Below are 22097 nucleotides of genomic sequence, written 5' to 3'. Positions count from 1 at the left end.
CTACTTACACATCTGTTCAGAGCCTGCCATTCACTGGACTATAATGCCTCGTTTGATCTCATTGATGACCCAAATAGCTTGAAGCTGCTCTCGGTGGGTGGCCCATCCCTGTGCAGGGTATCCGGTTCCCAGAGCTACGTACCCTGGGTGTGTCTTCTCTCCACTGTGGGCACTGCAGGGCAGCCCATCCCCCCCTCCAAGCCAGGATAAAGGAGCTCTCTGGCGGGTGGGCCCCCATCCAGCCCCCCCTCCCCCGCCCCATGACAGTCTCATGGCCTCGCTAGGGAGCAGAGGGGAGCAGAACTGAGAAGGGGAGGAAGAAGGAGAAGAAAGGAGAAAGGAGTTGGGTAGAGGGTGCAGGGGAGGTGGGGCAGAAGGAGGGAGAGACGGAGTCTTTTGAAATGTTTTCCTGCAATTGATTTTGATTATCTTCCGCCTTCATCACTGCAGAAAGGAGCTCATTATGCACATGCTGACTCAGGGGCTCAGGGGACTGGATGGATGCCCACTCGTTCCCCAATCCAAGCAGACTGATTAGCTCCCTGCTCTGGGGTCCACAAGGCAGGACGTGAGTCGCCAGGGTGAGTGGGGGCAAAGCCGAGAGCGTGAATGTCTGCGGGGCTCATCAGTGAGTAGGGTTGTTACATCAGATCCGGCAGCCCCTTTCAGCCCTCCGCAGATCTCTGTTCCCCGGGTCTCTGTCATATGGGAGCCTACAGCTGAGCCCCAGGGGACAGGGCCCTAGTGGGAGCAATGGAGCGGGCCCCCACTGTGCCCGTCACCCTGTGCTGGCTGGTGCCATCTTGGCTCTCCATGCAGTGCCTTCACCCAGACAGCCCTGCCTGTCTCCATCCCCACCCCACCCACCGAGGGGCCTCAGCACTGGGAAAGTGCTTCTCCTGCCCTCTCTAGAACCCCCAGCTTCGTAGCCCAAGACTTGGGCCCCCTGCCGCACCCCCAGAGGGCAGTAGGTGAAGAACACACAAAATGTAGTAACAGCCACTAACAGGTAACAAACCACCAAAAAGGCCTCTTCTGCTGGTTATCTGTAAAGGGAGAGAAAGATGTAGAATGACTAATAAAGATCATTGCTATTGTTCTCACGGTCATCCTGTCCCCCTGGCACAGCAGGGAAGCACCCGCGTTCATCCTACAAGCCTTCGGGGAAGCTGCTGGAGATCCCAGAAGCCGGGCCGCCTCCCAGCTCCCAGCACAGCCCGGTGTCCGAACAGGAAGGTACACCTGCTGCGTGGGAAAGGTGGTAAATGATGCCCTGGTTTCTGTCTCAGGAAGGAGACCTGCACAGGAGCGAAGCTTTAAGGATTAGCATTTTCAAGAGGATATCGCTACTGTCTGAATGTTCGTGTCCCCTCAAAATTCATAACTTGAAGCCTAATCCCCAAGGCGATGGCACTAGGAACTGAGGCTCCCCATGAGTGCTTGTGTCCCGGGTTACATGCGCCCTCTAAGAGCATCCCGGATGGTGTGGGGACCCCGCTCGGGGGCCCTGGCTGGGTGATCATCAGGACGTCACAGACTTGTTCCCTTCGACTCCCCTCAAACAGACACAGTAATGTGAACTCACAACGTGCTCCGGGCAAAGCCATGCATGTGCGGGGGTGAGACTCCTTTGTCAGCCGAGGCGGCCTCACCCAAAGCTCTGCAGGCCACCTGACAGGGGCGCTGAGGGAGAAGATGCAGACGGGCTCGTCTGTCCTCGCGTGTTTTCTCAGTCGGGTCCTAATGGCCCCGCGGCCTGGGCTCGACTTTCCCCTGATTTCTGCCGTTTGACTTGGACGAGGACCAGACCCCGAGCGTCTCTCCACTGTTGTCACTGGTCTCCAGCCACAGGGCCACTCTCTAGATAAAGCCTCCGGAGCACCCAGCCAGGACGCCGAAGGCTCTGGACACAAGAATCTGGGCTATGTCGGCCGTGGGGGCCACAGCGGCTTTTCCTCCTGCCCCCGTGCGGCAGCCCCGTGGGCCAGACCCGAACCCCAGCACCAGGCAGCGGCCCGGCGACGAGAGGAAGGGGCCCCGGATGCAGGGCCCCATGCAGGAGTGATGACGGGATCCGAATCCACCTGTCAGTTCGGCACGGTGCTGGGTTCAGGCCCCGTGAAGTCCAGGAGCACGAGATTCAGTCAGTGTGTGGTTCAAGGTTAACCACAGTGGTGTGAGCGTCCCAGTCTGCGCCGTGGGCCTCTCGTGGGGACACCAGTGCGGGGCCCGGGCCCCAAGCTGGCACGTTCGTTCAGTTCTCCGTGTCATGGAGGGCGAATCTTCTGAGAGCAGCCGGAGGGGCGGGATTGAGCCAGCGGGGGCAGGGGTCTGTCCAGGGGCCCAGCTACACATGTCACCACTCCTGCATTTCCCTTTCCGACACGGACACGAGTGGCCCCTTGAGATCCTGCCCCACTCTCCAGAGGCCCTGGTGGCGATAACCTCCCTCGGGCTCTCCTCTTGGCTTCCTGCCGGTCCCACAGCTCATTTTCCCTTTGGAAAGCTCACAGAGAGAGAACACATTCCCACACACTCAGGGTAGGGGCTGTGGACACCCATTTTTAAGTCGCTTCCAAGCATTAGCAGCTCAGAGGAGTTTTTCATCTTAAGTGACTTTATTTGGTGTCCAAGACAAAAATATTATTTACTTATTGTTTTAAAGGAAAAATGTCTCTTTTTTAAATAGTTATTTAAGGTCAAAGACTTTCTGTTCATAATCTTGAGGTATTTTTAAAAAACACTGCCTTCCTTCCAACCTCACCATCAGGCCTTGTTGAAAGGCTCTTGGTGATTTGTAATCTGCTAGTCTCGCTTACGAACTCTCCTGTTCACCTTCATGAAATCTTGCTTTGCTGAAGAATGCAGTTTCTCAGAGCAGTGTGGCTTTAGGTTAACAGGACGAAACACGTGAAGTGAAAATCGAGGATCTCCTTCTGGGAGCTTGGTAGCTGAGCAGAGAGCTGGCTTTTGGGGACGGGCTGAAGCACGATGTTCGTAGCTACCATTGGCTGCACGCTTCTGCGCCCACGGCGCTCACCGTCCGTGCCCACCAGCCTCACGGTCACACGCAGAGGTGGGCAGAGAAGTTCACACACTCGCCTCTCGCTTGGACACCTCCCTGCACAAGCAGGTGACACCGGCCTCCGGCGCTTTCCTGCCCCTTTCCCCCCCCCGCACTGCCCGCGCTGGGCTTTGTGTCCTCAGTCCCGGTGGCCTTTGCTTGCGTTCCCAATCCTGTCCCCGGCTCTGCAGCTCACTTTCCCGTCAAACAAAACGCTCACCACTCGGAGCAGCTGATTTTAGTTATGCTTAGGAGGTGAGTGACCTTGTTAAATGCCCGCATTTGTTGGTTCATTTGGACTGGTGTGGTGGGGGGCTGGCCGGTGCCCCCTCAGATGTCCACGTCCTAACTCCTGGAACCTGTGAACGCTTCCTGATACGACGGAAGGGACTTCGCAGATGGAAGCAGACTAAGGACCGTGAGATGAAGAGATGACCCTGGGGTCCCGCGGGCCTACAGGGCAGCAAAGGTGTCTTTCCTTATGAGGGAGGCAGAGGGCGATCGGCGGAGGAAGAGGAGGAGGGAGTGCGACCAGGTGGACAGCAGTGGGTGTGGAGGGGCCACCAGAAGCCGGAGGCGGTGAGCAAGGGGGCCTCTCCCCGGGAACCTCAGGAGGAACCAGCCCTGCCAGGACCCTGACTCCAGCAGAGTGAGACTGGTGTTGGGCTTCTGGCCTCCAGAAATGTAAGTTAATCAATGTGTGTTGTTTTAAGCCACTCAGTTGGTGGTACTTGGTTCAGAGGCTGCAGGAGACAAAGCAGGTGCATCAGGGGATAGGGTAACTCCCTGAAATGAGTGTTTGCCTCTCTGGAGGGCAGTGCTCCGGACCCGGAATTAATCTGCAGGTGGCGGAGGGTGGGAGATGCAGGGCATGCTTGTGAGGGGGCACCCTCACCCACTCCAGCGGACCTGCCTCAGTTTACCAGCATGAAGTTGGCCCCATCCTCCAAAGAATATCTACATCACTTTAAATTGATGAGCATTAGTCTGTTTTTAAGGCGTCCTATTTGATGATTTTTCTATACCGGCCTTTGGCAAACCAGCCGGCTGATCATCAGAATCATATGGGGAAGACTTGTTTTTTTTAAAAGCAGAGATTCTGCTTTGGGGGCGGGGGGAGCCCACGTGCTTTCCCGGGAAGCCTCGTGCTCAGCCAGCCCATGGCGGGTCTGCTGCACACACCTCCACTGTTACTTCCCATCGTATTGCCTCCCTCTGTTTTTAAAGTGAACTGTGTATCTGCTGCTTTCTAGACTGGATAATATAAGAAACCAGTTGTTTACTGCCAAACACCCCGCATTTCTAACCCTCACAAAATCGGTGTTGAATCGGGCTCAGCTCCAGAGACCTGATTTCCTCCAGATAGAGGATTTCGTGATCAGTTCCAGGGGCTGATAACAATCATGGCCAGGGAAGCCTTCATCAGGCTCAACTTAAATTCCCTCTTCTCTAGGTTGAGTCTGGCTCGTTCACCTGACATACGTTTATTGAGCACCTAGTATGTGCCAGACACTGGAATATAGAAGAGAAGAAAACAGACACAAAGCCCTGATCTTTGAATCTACATATGGCCATGCCATCCTGTCACCCACCAGTTTTTCTGAAAGGTTCCCTTAAAGGTGGGGAACTCGAATCCAACCTCCAACCTCCAACCCAACCTCTGGTCATTTCCAGCGGGTCTCTGACCCTGACCCTCCTCTCTGTGCTCCCTGCAAGCTGCCCTCTTCCGACACGAACAGGCGGCTCACGGATGGTTTCCGGGGCAGGGAAGCTGCTCTGTGGGTGCTCATTATACACCTGTCCAAACCCACGGAGGGGACCCTAATGCAAGCCACAGACTTTGATGATGGCAACACATGAGTGTCGGTCCCTCCGTTGTAACAAACTCATTGTCTGGGGTGGGGGGGTCGCGGATAGTGGTCCAGGCCGTGCATGGGTGGGGCCGGGAGTCTACGGAAACTCTGGACTTTGCTCAGCTTTGCTGTGAACCTAAAACCGCTCTAAAGAATAGTCTTTGCTTTCTTCTTCTTTTAACGACATGGTTGGTGCAGAGCTAGGATGATTCCATTCAACTGAGACTAGCTCTAAAAGCTCACACTAACTTCTTCTATAGACAATGGGGATTTTAAAGCAGAAAGATGGTGAGATCATTGGTGGGTGTTAGGAAGACGGCTGCATGGGGCTTAATGGAGCCCGCACCGAATTGCGGGACCCATTGGGACTGTGTGGAAACAGCCCCTCCTGCCTCACTGCTCCCACAGCATCTCCCTGAGCATCATGCGGGACCAGCAGAATTCCTTCACAGACCTGCGGGAAGCACCAGTCCACCTTCTCTTATCACTAAGTTCTACTGTAACAGATTCCAGGCTCCCTCCTTCTGGGAGTGGAGAGAGCAGCTCACAAGCCCACCAGCTCCACCCACGAGGCCGGGAATTTATGGAGAAGTCTTCAGGGTAGAGCCCATGGCACCCACTCATGAAGGCTACTTTGCCATCCCTTATGAATGACTGATACGCTCCAGTCGCGTTACAGCAGACATCCCGACAGGGTCAGCCAGTGCTGGGAGCCTCTCTCCTTGACGTATTCTTGTCCACCCAACCATCCATCTGCACCACTTTTCATTTACTGGTTTAGCTTTTCTTTCCCAACCGGTTTCTTTTTTTAGCCCCCAATGAGCCTTCTTCTGATTCCCGTGTATTTCTTGCAAGGAACCAGAAGGCTTACTGTCAATTTCAATTTCCAAAGCTGGTAGCAATTGAGAAAAGTGCTTTCTTTGGATCAATACTTCCTCCTGCCTTGACATTGAGCTATTAATAATTAGTTGGTGTATGATTTCAGTGGGAAAAAAATAGGAGCCAATAGAACTACAATACATGGCTATAAAAGCAGCTGGTTTTCTCTGAGAGAGAAACCACAAATGCTCAAAAGAAGCAGAGAGATACTCTAGCTCACCGCATTCCCATTATCCCCTGAGCTGATTATCACGCCGCCAGAAATTAGGTCCAGTCTGCAAGAATCCCTTCAATCGCTCATTCTGCCAACAATACTCACTTTCCTCTCTGTGGTTTCACATGGGGGATTTTTCTGGCCTTCAACAATTTACCCAGCATTATAAGCTATTTGTGACCATTAATTGACTGTTGGGGTCCCCTCCTAGTCGACAAAAGGTTTTGGGTGGTTCCACTCCTTTTTTTAAAAAAAAAAAGATTTTATTTATTTATTTGAAGGGGGAGGGTCAGAGGGAGAAGGAGAGAACCTCAACCAGACTCTGTGCTGAGGGTGGAGCCCCATGTGGGGCTCGATCTCATGACCCCGATATCAAGACCTGAGCCAAAATCACAAGTTGGATGCTCAACCACCTGAGCCACCCAGGTGCCCCAGGGTGGTTTCACTCTTTATGTGAAATTCAGTTCATCGGCCAGGGGCTGCCCTGTTCCCTCCACAGCTGCTTCTCTGTTGGCCCCACCCCCATCAGGATTCTCCCTAGAACTCCAGTCCTAGCCTTGGGGACACCAAGCACTCCTCTTCCGGGCCTGCTCCCCTGCCTTTCTGCCTCAGCCCTCCATTTTCCACATTTTTCACCGCCACCTCGTGAAAGTGAAGCAGAGTCCCCCAAGGTTTTAGAACGACAACTAAGGGAAATTACCAGGTAGCGAGCGAGATTTGTCAACAGGGTAGGATAGCACAGCTGCCCCAAGTCCAAGGGGAAGCGAGCGCCCAAAAAACCACTAAGACCGTCAGTGCTCCCATCACAAAGCGGCTGGGCAGCAGGATGGCTTCTCACCCCAGTGGTTGGTGCCCATCCCCCTGCTGGGGTTTGCCTTCCAAATATGCCCTGAGGATATTCGAGAACAGACTAGGTGCGTGTGGGCTCCTCCTCATCCTTTTCCCCCAGTTATGGAGCCAATACCAACATACACGTGTGCGCACACATGCTCCCATTTCAGCCTCGACGAGCAGCAGCAAAGCCAAAGCCAGAGCCAAATGGAGGAACGCTAACATTTTCCCAAGAACCATTTACAAGGTCACGCCGCCTAGGAAGCTGTGAGTGCATCACGGCCCCGTGGTTATGGTGCACCTGCTCAGTCCTACCACCACCTCAGACATTCCCCGGTTCTGCTTCCTTGGGCCTGCCGAGAACAAGAACTGGACCCATTTCTGAGGCATCTCCCTCCTAAGCATGGCTGTCCTGACCTCACAAAGACCCAGGTAAAACTTCAAAACGGTGCTTACAAAAGCCTAGGAGGCTGGACCATCCTCTTCAGCTTGGGGGTGGGGGGAAGGGATGGTGGGACGTGGGAGAATGTGATCTGTCCTTTCAATTCCACACAAAACATCTGCATTTTCAAAGAAAATTCCCACGATGGGCAGAGGGGTCAGGGAGGACTCCACACCTGTTCCCCTGACTCTTGACTGTCTCACTCCCAGCACCGAATGTTCTGCAAGTTTTGGCTGATGGGCTCCACTCATGTGGCCATACAGACTTGGCACCCCACTGTGAATGGTCCCCCCCCCCAAATCCTGTGCGAGCCTGTCATTTATACTTGCAACGTCTCCATGGATGTCAGTCCCCCAAAATAATACCATCTTAATATTGTTTTCTCAAACTCTACGCAAGCTATTTCTTTTGTAAGGAAATACTATCATTCATAGTTAGATAGGGATGGATGATATTTGGATCAATGGATGGATAAATGAATAGCTAAGATTATAGCTTCCTTCTCCAAACCAAACACGTTCCACCTATTTCCTTAGAGCAGGCACCTAAACCTTCTGGTTTATTAGTTTATTATTTAAAAATGAGCCTCCTCTTTTAATCTTCAGACTCAGCCATTCAGTCAAGCTGCATTGACAACGTGATCAGGGATCTCGGGCCTAGATGTTCCAAGGAAAACCCACATTAGAATTTATTATGAGCCCCCACGGACCCTGAGAAGCAACAGCAGAACAGCTGTCTTCCGACGCCCCTGCCGATGGACCTGAAAATTAGTTGCACCATTGACCTCAAGTAGAAAATTCCTCACCCACTGTACCATGAACTTTCCAAGTGACCATATGGTGCTTCCTGTCCTCGCATGAGCCCCTCCCATTATGGTCCCCCCTGTGGGGAGGTCACAGTCCCAGGAAGCTCTAGAGAACAGAGTCGTGAAGATGGATCCAAGAACAAAGGTATGGCCAAGACACAGATGTGCGTATGTACATTTCCAGCAAACTCCTGCACACCAGCTAATGTTGGACCCAAACACGTATGCTTAGTCATAATCTCTCTCCGTCCAAAAAGGATTGCAAATCTATCACCACAGCCTTTGCCTGTGGTTTGCGTTAATGTATTTCTCAAGTATCCTCAAGCAGAAAAATAAAAAACCAAACCAAAGTGAAATAAAGTATCAAAGACCCCAAAGGTACTTTTGGTGAATTACTGTCATAAGTTTTACAAGCCTGCTTTCTTTCCTGCTTTTTTGTTTTTTGTTTTTTTTTTCTAACTGTATCTTGAAAGTCTTAAGAAAAAGCTTCACAACTCCAATGCCCTTGATCAATGACACTCTAATGATAGCCAGAAACTTGCCCTATGTTTGTGGAGAGAGAAAGGGATTTTAAAGACATATAATTAGTCTCTATTTATATATATGTGTGTGTGTGTGTGTATATATATATATATACACATACATATATATACATATGATATTTAAGGTTTATAGCTTATTTAAAAAATAAAATAGGAGATTAAATACTTCAGAAAGCTACAAAACATAAAAAAGAAGCACTATCAATAGTAAAATCAAATTTCACCTAGTCAACATATTGGAGTAAAGAGTGCCTTGAATTTTAAAGCATTTCAAGAACGAGCAGGGGGTTCAAACACAGTTTATCTCAAACAATGCTGGGGTTACAGGTGTCAACATCCTGTGCAGCTGAAAATCTGTGTCTTACTTCTGACCCCTCTGAAACTTAACTACTAACAGCCCACTGTTGGCCAGAAGACCCCCCAAGGACATACAGCTGATGGACACACATTTGGTTTGTCCTATGTATCATATACTGCATTCTTAAATAAACTAGAGAAAAGAAAGTGTTATTAAAAATATCACAAGGAAGAGAAAATACATTTACAGTACTGTCTCTATTTATAGGAAAACATCCACATAGAAGTGGACCCATGCAGTTAAAACCAGTGTTGCTCAGGGGTCCACTGTACTGCAATTTTCTCTCCAGATGAGCAGTCTATCATAGAAGCTGTGTCCGCGTGGGGTCATAATTACAAGTACAATCCCAGTTTCAGAAAACATGAAATCAAGCCCCTTACGTGAAAATAAATAGCAATGTACCACTGATGTCATTTGAAGACCAGTAGCACGCATGTTGAATGTGAGAGCAGAATTACTTTGCTTCCCGACTCACGGAACTGCACCAAGGATCTGAGCAAAAATAACCTTGATTTTTATAGACTTGTATTTTTTCCCAAGGCCTTGGCCCATAATCTTATTAAATTTAATAGTTCAAAATAAGTTTCCCTGGGAAACTGAAAACTGACTCTTGGAAAACTTTGAAAACCTCTACTTTTACAATATATCATCATTTGTTTTCAATGGCCAAAATGATCATTATGAAAAATAAGAAATATACAATGTAGCAGAATATAATTTGTGAAGTAGATATCCATCCTTCCTACCTTCTTGCAGAGAGAGTTTTGTGTATATACTTTCAGTTTTAAATACGTATCTTTGTGTACATACATGTATGTATACACACACACACACACACAACAGATGTGGGGTTTTTTTTTCCCCTTTAACAAAAAATTAAATTGTGTGCTAGAAGACTAGATCTTAACTGTTCCCACCACAAAAAAGAAATGGTAATTATGTAATACAACACGGGTGTCAGCGAGGTTGGGATGGTAACCATATTGCAATAGATACATGGAGTGTATCGACATATGGTTTATCTTAAACTGCACACTGTTAACTGCCAATTATACTTCAATTTTTAGAAATGAAAACAAATTGAATTGTAGTAGACCATTTGTTCTGCAGCTTGCTGTTTTCACTGAAGGATTTATCAAGGACATCTCTCGGGGGTGGTGGAGTACAAGACACTGAGGCCATGAAGTGCAGGGTGAGCACCTGGGGTTCTGACCCCAGAGGGAACAGAGCAGTGGTGGTGGGGAGACCTGAGTCATTGCTGCAGATGCAGATCTGAGGATGCCCTTAACAGAGATGCTTCTGGAAGTGATCATGCCTTGAAGGAGGGAGAAAACCTCCCCCGGCTCAGAGCCCAGGAGTGTAGGCTGCTCCTGGATCCCAGCAGAACCAGCCAAGCAAGGTGCCCACTCTCGTCCCTAGCAAACTGGATTGTAAGTACTCCGAAATGACCGGATTCCTCTACTTTTAAAGCTGTGTGTCGTCACGCTATTAAAGAAGATAATTTGGCCATTTTCCATCCAAGAGGCTGCGTGAATTTCTTTATTCTGGAAAGCAGAACATTGTAATAGTTTGTTTTCCCAGCTACAAAATGCTCTTAGTGAAGAGGTTGCATTTGTAACCTGCTCCTGCTTCGGGGGTGTTGGCAGCTCTCACAACTCAGGCAAACCATGCCCCAGGGTTTTATAAATAGCTTTGCCTCTTGCCCTTTCACTGCTATCTGTGGTAGCTGAAGCCTCGTGTTCTAAATGATTGTGATGCCCCTCACTAATGAGTTGGAGGGTACCCATTTTTTTCTTGCCAAGAAGGCATCTCCTCCGAAATTAGACAGAACCTCCCCTGCACTGGGTGTCCCCTCCTCCATTTCCGTGACGTTCCTCCAAACAGAGCCTGGGGAGAGGGGCGCCTTCAGAGAGGGTGGGGAGGCACCTGGGACCCCAGTCGCCATGGGAGGGGACGCAGAACGAATGTCACTGGACACGGTCACTCCAGTTGGCCACACTGCCTGGTTTCTTCCTGCCAACGGAGACGGGGGAGAGCCCGCCTTGCACAGACCGTGTCCTCAGTCTCTGAGGGACGCTCTGAACGCCTCCCTGCCGTCGTGCCCAGGGCACTTTCGGAGTCTGCCATTCCGCTGTTGGCTTGTGAGACGTTGCCCCCATGTGCTCAGGAGCAGCACCTGCTGATGACGGCCACTCGGGCTCCGAACGCCGGGCGGGCAGCCAGCCGGCCCCTCGGCGGAAGCAGGGGTGAGTCCGGGCGAGCTGCCGCCTGGCCCCGCCACAGCCTGCGGCTCTGGTTACGTGCACGCTAGCAATCCGCCCGTGCTGCGCCGTGATGGTGCATCGGCGTAAACACGCGGGTGTCTCCTGAACGCCTGACCCAAACCTGCGCCCCAACCGCGTTAGATCCTGCGGCCACTCTCACGGCCCTTCCTGCCTAGGAGCCCTGATGCTGGGACTGAGCTGCATGCAAACAGGGTAAAAAGCGCATGATTCTGCAAGTCTGGGAGGGAGCCTTGCCATCCTGCAGTCACGCCTCGGCCGGCGGTCACCTGGGTCATCCTGCGCTGCTCCGGGGTCTACACTGTTTGCCAGCCCCTCGCGCCGGCGCAGCCTGGACCCGCTGGGCGTTCGGGTTGGTGGGCGGGAGCACCGCGATCCCGGCAGTCTGCGGAGGCCGCCTGCTAGCCGAGCGGGGAGCCGCGCGGCGGGGGCTTCCTGGGCGGGCGGCTCTGGATGAAGCATTCCATCTCGGCCCAGGGGAGGCCGAGGTCGAAGGCGGCTTGGGAACCAGGCTCGGACAGAGGATTGGGCCTAACGTGGTGTTTTCTCATCTCTAATAGGGGCTGGTTCCAGCCACAGGGTTGTGAGGCGAATTAAATAAGCTACTGTCTGCATAGCAAACCTACCGCGCGTGCTCCTGCACGACAGTAAGGATCAGGACACGGTGGCCGCGGTCACTAGTGTGCGTGGACACCCCCATGCCGGGGTCTGCACTCGCTCAGCCCCACAACCTGCGAGAGAGCAGACGGGCAAACGGGGGCTCCTCACTCCAATTCACGTGTGTATCCCCGGGGGCCAGAGGTGACATGCGACACGGGACAGCCCTTCCTTTCCTCGCCAAACCGCCATTCCCCCAGGGTCCCCACCCCTCGTTCAGTGTGATCCTCACGTGGCTCCCAGACCAAGGCAACTTGACCGCTGGAAAGACTCGGGCGTTCCGTCTGTCGTTGCCTCTTTCCTGAGTTACTAATTATATGTGTTTGAAATAAATAAATACATAGGTGCAAATTAAATATCATACTGTCATAATTCAACCCACGTGGCCATGTGGCCAGGCCACGGACGCAGCAGAGCTGCAGGCCCCGAAGCCGGCCCCGGTCCTGTCCTCGCTCCAGGTGATACTAGCTGGAGACCTGGGACAAGTTCCTTCCTTTTGGGGCCCCCCCACCGCCTTCCCACCTGGAAAGTGGACACAATAAAATACTTCCCTCCCTAACTTTTTAATTCTTATGACGCTTCCGTGGCATCAACATCCAGTCCGCTTCACCGCAGACAGAAAAGGCAAGTTCCTTCCTCCCCCTTTCTCTTTCTGTTCTCAGGGAGACATCTCGGCACCCTGCACATGTGTGCGTGCGTGTGTGTGCGTGTGTATGCACGCACGTGTGCAGAGCGGGTCCTTGAGCTTCCCTCTGCCCTCTGCTTTTGACAGGCACTCATGGCTGGGTTGTTACACGTCCTTCCGGAACTTTCTGAGATAGCTGACGGATGTCCCGCTTCTCACGATGGTGCTAGGTTCTCACGCAGTCGAAGCTTCTCTCCTGAAAGAGAACTGCCTTACGCACCTCGGGGAACACGCTCTGTCCCCGTCAACTCCTTGAGATTTCCCTTCCAAGATGACAGAGAGCTCACGCCGTTTTTTCCTTTGCCTTTTGCTCGCCGTGTGCATCCACTCGGCCTGGATGCGCTCAGCCCACCAAGCTCAGTCTTCCAGCCCCTCGAGCACGGCCACCAGCTGCTCATCGTGGACCCCAGGACCCTCCCCCAGCTCCGTAGGTGTCCCCAAACACTGCCCTCAGCCCTGACCAAGCCGGCCACCAAATCCCATGCATTTCCCACTCCGTGTGGCTCACGCACTCGCTCCTTTCTCCACCCGCAAGGCTACCACCAGGTCCAGGCGCCCAGGGGTCTCGTCCTGAATTGGCTCTGCGGGTTTGCACACAATCAGACCTGGCAGGGACCCCCAAAGGCTTCAACCCTCAGGCCCCCAGCCACACCATCAGGCCCCCAGGCCCAGGGTCGGCCTCTCCTCCATCCTCATCTGCAAAGATGAAGGCCCGCGTACCTGTGCGAAGTGGGAATTAGAGCTTTTCCATATGTTGCCTTGTTCTACCTCAGGCGCGAGGACAGTGGGAAACCCCAGGACAAAGTAGAGGCCCACCTTGGAGATCTTGCTGGTTAGGTTCCAGACCACGGCAATCAAGCGAATATCACAGTGAAGCAGGTCAAATGAATTTTGGGGTTTCCAAGTACATGTAAGACTTACATTAACACTATTCTACAGTCTAGTAAGTGTGCAATAGCATTTTGTCTAAAAATACAATGTACCTACCTTAATTTAAAAATATTTTATTGCTGGGTGCCTGGGTGGCTCAGTTGGTTAAGCATCTGCCTTCGGCTCAGGTCATGATCCTGGAGTCCCAGGATCGAGTCCACATCGGGCTCCCTGCTCAGTGGGGAGTCTTCTTCTCCCTCGGACCCTCCCCCCTCTCATTCTCTCTCTCTCTCAAATAGATAAATAAAATCTTTAAAAAATGTATTTTATTGCTAAAAAATGCTAACCATCATCTGAGTTTTCAGTGGGTGGTAAGCACTGGTCACAGGTCACCGTAACAAATATAATAATAAAAAATTTTGAAATATTGAGAGAATTACCAAAATGTGACACAGAGACAGGAAGTGAACAAATGCTTTTGGAAAAATGGTACCAATAGCTTGGCTCGCTGCAGGGGTGGCCACAAACCTTCAGTTTGTAAAAAAATGCACCATCCGCGAAGTGCGATAAGACGAAGCGTGCCTGCACTGAGCTTGGGGTTCTGGAAGGGGAGCAGGGAGAACCATTTGTGATCTTGTTCTTCCACCTTGCCCGACGCCGAGCTGGGATTATTATGCTGGGTTGACAGCGCAGGCTCGGGGACTTGCCCTAGCTCACACGCACTGGGCCCACAGTGGAATCAAACTTCAACTCGGATCTGCAATCCCAAGCCCAGTGAAGTGAATCTGGAAACAAAAATCTGTGGGGTCGTGGTGCATCCCCACAGTGGAAAACTATGGTGCCATCAAAAGAGAATCCTGACACGCTACAACATGGATGAACCTCGAGGCCATTATGCCCAGTGAAGTACGCCAGACACAAAAAGACAAAAGTGTGGGAGTCCACTTCTGCAAGGTCCCTAGCATAGGCAGATCCGCAGAGACAGGAAGCGGTGCTGGTCGCCAGAGGCTGTGGGAGGGAGGGAGTGTTTAGTGGGTCCAGAGAGTCCGTTTGGGATGATACCAAAGGTCTGGAGCTGGATAGTGGCGACGGCCATACAACATGGTGAATGTGCATAATGCTACTGAATTGCACACTTAAAATGGTAAATCTTGGGTATATTGTGCCACAGGGGAAAAAACTTGGATCGCATCAACTTTACTCTTCAAGTACAAGCTCCATTTCTTTTGCTCTTTGCCTCTTTTTGCTCAACCCTTGTTGTAGAAATCGGCACCGTTGTAGGAAACCATGTGGGTGTGAGGCATGGTCCCAGGTGCATAGAGTTCTGCAAACCGAGGGCTAAAGCACCACAATAAATCAGAATTGCTTTTAAAAGCCTCATAGTTTGCCTTCCCCGAATGAAAGCCTACGCATTAACACACTCAGAACGAGACGCTCCCAGGAAAGGGAGACTCTGGAGGCCCATCCAAACCCTCAGTTGCTGCAGGCGGTGGCCTTGGCCTTCCGTGAGAAACGCTCTGGGCTTGAGGGATTCCCCCTCCCCCGAGGTGGCCGCAGCCCCTCACACACAGAGGCCCCCCACAACCCCCGTGCCCCCACACAGAGAGGGTGCCGGCTTGCCCCGTGCCTGGGAGAGGCTGCGGCCGAAGTGAGGCCCCCCCCACATCCACACGCAGCTTGGAGAATGCGGGGCTCCAGGCCTCCAGGTGTTTCAGCCCAATATTTTCAGAGAAAATGCCAACATTAAAAACGTGGCCAGAGAAGAAGTTAAGCAAGAGTTTGTATAGTGAGTAGAAGCATTGACCAACAGCACTAATCTGGGGGATTTTGCAGCAGAATGATGCAACACTTCTTCAGTGCGCTCCCCAGGGCATGGCCCAGATTCATCTCCCTGCCTTCAAAGGCATGTCGGGGAGCTGGGGGCATAAATGCGAGAGGGATTAAGAAGAAGGAAAACAGCAGCAAAGAATGGAGGGTGGACGTGCTGAGCGAGTCTGAAGAATGGAGGGTTTGGGATTAACAGCCTGCCTTCCAGCGGGTGAGCTGGAGTCTCAGGAGCCCTGTCAATGGACAGAGCCTGGCCTGCGCTCTCAGGCTCCCCGAAGATTGGGGGCGGCACCTTGAGGACTTGGTTTCAGGGAAGGTGAGGCAGTGGCCAGATCTCAGCCAGGCCAGCCAGGTCCTCTCCAGACAGGCAACGCTTCCAGAGTTCCCACGGGCTGCCCCCGTCAGAAGCACAGACCGGAGGGCACGAGAGCCTCCAAGTCCCTCATCATCGCCACTGGAAAACCAGAGCAAAGCTCCAACATCTTCAGAAATATGAGGCGTCAGGTGTGGTCGTGCAAATAAGAAGAGGAGCAGAAGTATGCGCGGGAAACCCCTCTCTAGCTACTGCAAATGTGACCGCAGGAAACGTCCTAGAATTCAGCTTGCCCCAGACCAGAGATTTCTTCAGGGTACCTCCAGCTTTGGCACCGAAGGTGGAGTGGGAGAGACTCAATGAGTTGTTCCCTAAATCATACACCAATGTCCTTGTCACCAGCTTAGTGCATTCTCCTTGGACTCAGACTGAGGGAGCAAGGATCTGTCAGAGGGGCCACTGCCCAACTACATGGGGACACATGGCACTCTGCTAAGCCAGGCAGCTGGAGGCTCAGGGCCGCAATGCCAGGGACCGCCAGCTGGGAATTTGGTAACCAGGGGGCGGTGACAGTCGATATTAAGTCATAGCAGGAATAGAAGCTGTAAGACCAGCAGTGGGGCCTCCATGCCTATCATGCAGATGTGATTGGTCACAAGCCATATTTTATTTAAAGGTGACCTTTTATATAAAAAGTAACCAAATGCCCTGCTGGTCAGGGAAGCACGCTTGAGCAAGGACTAGCTGTCAGTGTCAAACCCCCGCCCGAGTTCCCCCGGGGCCACCTGATAACAGCCTCCACAATTATGGTCATAAAATGAAGGGTGTCGCCAGATGTGGGGAGCGGCTATCCTCAAACTTTTGGGTGCACCAGAAATCTTGGGGACAGGGGGCAGCCTTGGCCCCAGAGACCCTGATTGCAGACCTTGGAATGTGCATTTTGAAGAAGCCTCCAGGGGATCCTGAAGCAGGTGTCATGGACAACTCAGGGAAAAACACTGTTGCCAGGTTTTCGGTATCAAGCAATCCTGTTCAGACAGAGCTACCCTGGCGCCACGGCTTCACCATCATACCTGCCGGCTCCAGCCTCTGTTACCCCTGCTTTGTGTGGACCCGAGCCTTCTTCCCTTAGCCCTGGGTCTAGGGCCAACTCCCCATAGTAGTTACAGCCCATGCTGCTTGTGTAGAACTCGTAATCATAATCTTCATTGTGAACTGCTCAACTTTCCAGTGTGTTTTCTATGGGCCAGGCACATTGTTCTTGACCCAAGAGACGGCGTTCCTTCAGTGGTAGACTGAAAAGATGAGAGAAAAACTGCCTTTGGGGAGTTACAAATAAGTCGAGGTGCCTTCGATGCCTATCTTGGAATGCCTCCCTGCTCTCTGTTCTGGTCCCCGCCCCATACAGGGCCACGTCCCGCAGACCCCACCAGCCCCCCTTCGTCTTAGGGAGCTCCCTTCGGCAGCATGGGCCACGATGGGGCTGATTTAAATGCCTAATGTGGATGAAAATCCTGCATTTCAGAAGGAAACGTTTGATCTGTGCATTAACCCCTGCCAAGTTCCAGACTCTTTTAGCCTATTTATCTCATTCATTTCCCTGGAGAACATTTATATTCCATTTCGCAAGACAGAAGATGGAGGCAGACAGTAATTGCCTCCTAGAGTTATACAACCAGCTCGCATGAGAAGCAGAACCCTAACCAAGCTCAGGAGCCTTCCATAAGCACAGCTGACTTCAATTCAAAAGCCCGTCAGTTCACTTGTCCTGACACACAGCAATAAAAGGAAGCTGGCTAGAGAGAGAAAATAATTGAAGGGGGCTATGAGAAAATTCACTCTTGTGAAAACCTACCCAGATGACAAGCTGTTTTGGAACAACATAAAGGGGAAGACTGGGGTGTTTCTCACGGTGCTTTTCTCCAGAAAGTTCTCTAAACATGTTTTGTTTCATTGTTACCCAGAACTGTGCAGACCAAACACCTTGCACTTGCCAAGGCGGTTGTAATTTCCAGTAAGTGTGCTTCTTCCCACAGAATGACTCCATAAATGCTACAACTGTGTACTTTTCATGTTAATCAATTTTAAAAATCAGAACTGCTCATTTGTCCCGAGTCTTGCTTGATAGACAGCTACGGCAGCACATTCCCCCTCTCCTGTTTCTATTACAGGGAAAGAGAGGACGGAGAAATCAGGCTGGGGCCGAGCCCCAGTGCCCCACTGTGGTTTTGAAGCACAGCTGAGGGCTGGCACCTCCCCGGTCCCTGCCTGCAGCCCCGGCTGAAACGCCCTCTTGAAGCACTAACAAGCTCAGGGCATTGAGAGCAAACAGACCCTTCGGGAGAAGGAGCGTACACACATGGGAGCCTCTGCAGGGTCAGAGCCTCCCAACATGCGGTGGCCGGGGTGCTAGCTGGGTGTGTCGTGTGCTGTCTTCTTGGGGGGCCAAGCAGGCGGCGGGGAGCCGTTCCTGCATGCAAACCCTCCCGTCGTGCTCAGATTGACTGGGAGCAGCTAGCTCTTTTCTTCACGGCCAGTGATGCTGACCGCAAGCGAGCTGCTGCCGGCCCTGCTCAGGAGGCACCGTGGGTGCCCAGGGTTGGGTGGGAGGCAGCGACCGCGGCAGCGTGGCTTTGTTCAGCTGCCGGCCTGGAGGGCTCGCCAGCAGGCACACCTGCCCTGCTGAGAACGCTTTCAGCAGCAACAAGAGCTGGGACCCTAACAAAATGCCCCAGCCTGGGTGTCTTAGGAACAACACACATCTGTTTCTCACGCCTGTGGGAGCTCAACGTCCAAAATCAAGGGGCCAGCCGGTTCGGTTCCTGGTGGGAGCTCTGTTCGGGGTTCGCGGTGGCTGCCTTCTCACTGTGTCCACAGGGCAGAGCGAGGGAGACCCACGGGACAGACAGGAAGAAGGGGGGAGGGGGAAGGGGGGAGGGGAGGGCCCGGAGCCTAGGCCTCTGGGATCTCTTCTTATAAGGCCGCTAATCCCATGACTCGAGCTCCCCCATCATGGCCTAATCATCTCCCACAGGCCCTGCCTCCCAGCACCAGCACCCCAGGGAATTCGGTTTCAGCGCAAGAATTCCGGGTGGGGCACAGTCCACAGCAGAAGCTCTCGACCAGCCTCCACACATGTGATGTGCATCAGCGTCTGCTGATGGCCTTTATGAAAGGACAGGTCACTGCCCTGGGCCCACCTGAGGTTCTGCGTCCCATGAACATGAGGCAGGGCCCAGGCCCCCTTGGCCGAGAAGCCCTGGGTTAGGATCAACCCTGTGTGACCAGGACCTAGAGGCTGTCATCACAGCTCACAGATAGTTAGACCAAGAGGGGGAGGAGCCTTTGCAGAGGAAGGAGACAGGGAGAAGGTGGGGAGAGAAGCAGGCCGCATTATAGCCCCCCCTCAAAGCCGCCTTGTGGCTTCAGGTGGCTGAAAATAACTAGGGGTTACAGAGCCCTGGAGGCGCGCCCACACTCCCATGCATGGCCTCATTCAGTCCGCGGCACCCCCGAGACAAGGGATTCCAACCTTTAATGCATTCAGATGGGGAAACTGAGGCAGAGAGCGGTGAACGACCCTGCCCGATGTCACAACACTGGTAAACGGTGTTACTCAGAGAAATCTTCAGATGGCCCGACCCCAGCGTTCATGCCGCGCAAACGCTGGGGATGTGGGCACCTGCAGGAGCGGCAAGAGAGGCAGGCGGGCCCAGCGCACCCCTGAGGAAGCAGAGGGAAGCGCGGGCATGTTCCGAAGCTCAGAGACGTCTCCTAGAGACAGGAAGCAAAGTTCGTGGGACTCCAGACCGTGTCGGTGGCCCCATCAAGAAACTCAAAGCGGGGACCCCAGCAAAGGCGTCTGCTCTGCGGTTCACATCCTCCCGTAGGATTTCTCCGGAGGCTCGGCCTCGGCACGTTGCGGCAGAATGAAGTACCCTCCCCAGGAAAGACACATGCGCAGGGCCGGGGTCAACATCAGGATCGAAGACTTCTGCACAGCTTCCAGAGTCCGAAAGTTGGGACAATGCGAGTGCCCGTGGGTCCTTTATTGGGTCCTTGGCTTCCGAAAATTCCAGCCAAACTCCCCCACCCCCAGCTGCTCAAAGAACAGCTTCCAAATTAAAGTTAAAAAAAAAAAAAATAGGGCGCCTGGGTGGCTCAGTCGCTTGAGCGACTGCCTTCGGCTCGGGTCGTGATCCTGGAGTCCCGGGATCGAGTCCCACATCGGGCTCCCTGCTCAGCGGGGAGTCTGCTTCTCCCTCTGACCCTCCTCCCTCTCCTGCTCTCTGTCTCTCATTCTCTCTCTCTCAAATAAATAAATAAAATCTTTAAAAAAAAAATAGCTGCTCTTCCAATGATTTAACATCCTGGGCATTCATCATGGGCGGCTGGCAGGCTGGTGTTGAGCGTGGTGCCAAGGCAGGCTTGGAGGACTTCTTGGAGATGGCACATCTGTGACCTGCTTGTTCCCCTCCCTCTGAGGAGATGAGGACTGGGATGGTTTAGAAATGTCTGTAGCCATGTGACATTAGGGGGCTGTCCAACCCCTTCTTGACAGGTTTTTATCACATGCTCAGTAGCGCCTACAATTTCTGGGCAGATACAACGTGTCTCAACTATAACCCAACAGCTTACAATCTGAAATCACTTGATCAGAAGATAATTTTAACCATGATTTATCAAGATACATGGTAAAAACCGGCTTGTGATGCGGGACTAGAGACAAATGAAGCACCACTTGCATTAATTTGGGAAAGCTGAAAAAGGAGGAACCTGAACCTGCTGGACTTCCTCCTCTGAGCACACAGCTCGGGAGAGTTTTCTCTACTCTGCTCAATCAGATCAGCAAGAGACGATCTCACTTGCCACATTAAAAATATTAAATGCTGACAGCAGTGTTTGTTGATTGTATTATATTAAAGCATGGTTTTGCAAGGGTTTGAAATTGTTTAAAAAACAAAAACTACCGGGGCACCTGGGTGGCTCAGTCGGTTAAGCGGCTGCCTTCGGCTCGGGTCATGATCCCAGGGTCCTGGGATCGAGCCCCATGTCGGGCTCCCTGCTCGGTGGAGAGTCTGCTCCTCCCTCTCCCTCTGCCTGCCTCTCTGCCTACTTGTGCTCTCTCTCTATCTCTCTGTCAAATAAATAAATAAAATCTTAAAAAAAAAAAAAAAAAAAAAAAAAACAAAAACTACCACAGATAGTTTAGGAGTCTCTGCTGTTCCATGGAATTCTCCAGGTGGGATGGGAAAGGGGTGCTCCTTTGTGTGTATGTGTGTGTGTGTGTGTGTGTGAGAGAGAGAGAGAGAGAGAGAGAGACGGGGTGGTCAAACACAGGGGAAAGGGATAAAACTGCTCCTTTTCAGCAATAAAAGCACCACTGTGTTGGGTAGTTACACGTTGCATTATCTCCATGATAAACAAAAACACTTGCTTCCATTTTGGTCTAAATGAAAAGGAACATTTTCCCTTTCCTGAGCCAGCTTTGCCCCCGGCCAGTTGGCTCAGAGCCAAGGCTACTGAAGGGCTGCAATCCCAGGGTCAGCCCGCCGGAGACCCTCCGCTCTCCCCCTGCAAGCCAACAGTCGTAGGGACACAGACTGCAGAGCCCTGCCCCTCCCTCGCTCACTGGCCCTTCGTTTTACACCCAATTTCATGGAAACCTTGCTCCAGACAGAAGCTGACCAGCGGGTTCACGGGGCTCCAAGGGACCCCCCTACAGAAAACCACTGCACAGAGCACAGCCCTGGAGACACAAGAATCTCTGCTCAGTGGACAAGAGCCAGTTCTTTTTTCCTGTAGAATCTACTAGTCCAAGGGCTGTGCATCAGACTAGTTTCAATGTCCCTTCTGCCACAGAAGTGATTGCTGTGGCTTTTTCTTCCTGCCCAAGACTCCAGATGCAGAGTGAATCGTTCATATACATGGTTAGAGGGCCCTTGGGAAACTCTGCCCGTGGTGACAGGCGAGGGTGGGACTGCAGGTGACCGTGGGCACTCAAACAGGAGTGCTCGGGAGTCACAGAACCCAGAGCTGGCGGGGCCTTCGATTTTCTCTCCCTTGTAGACGTCCGAGTGAGCCCAGGTGAGGGCCCCGGACAGGGCCTGAAGAAATGCATCCAAATGAACACAAGTACGCAATTCCCCTTTGTCTGCACCGGGAAGGGACTGGGTGCTTAGAATTTGTCAATCTGTGATTTTTTTTTTAAACTTCAGATCACTGGGCGCCTCGGTGGCTCAGATGGTTAAGCATCTGCCTTCGGCTCAGGTCATGATCCCAGAGTCCTGGGATTGAGTCCCGCATCGGGCTCCCTGCTCCTTGGGAGCCTGCTTCTCCCTCTGCCTCTCTCTCTCTCTGTCTCTCATGAATAAATAAACAAAAACTTAAAAAAAAGAAAAAAACTTCAGATCACTTTGTCTTCTTCAATTTGTAAGCCATCAATAATTTCCTTTTCCTCTCCTAGCATCTTTCT

This window comes from Neomonachus schauinslandi, chromosome 14, assembly GCF_002201575.2.
Source record: "Neomonachus schauinslandi chromosome 14, ASM220157v2, whole genome shotgun sequence".
In the NCBI taxonomy this organism is placed as follows: Eukaryota; Metazoa; Chordata; class Mammalia; order Carnivora; family Phocidae; genus Neomonachus; species Neomonachus schauinslandi.
The sequence above is the reverse complement of the archived record's forward strand: the minus strand, read 5'-3'. Positions refer to the sequence as shown.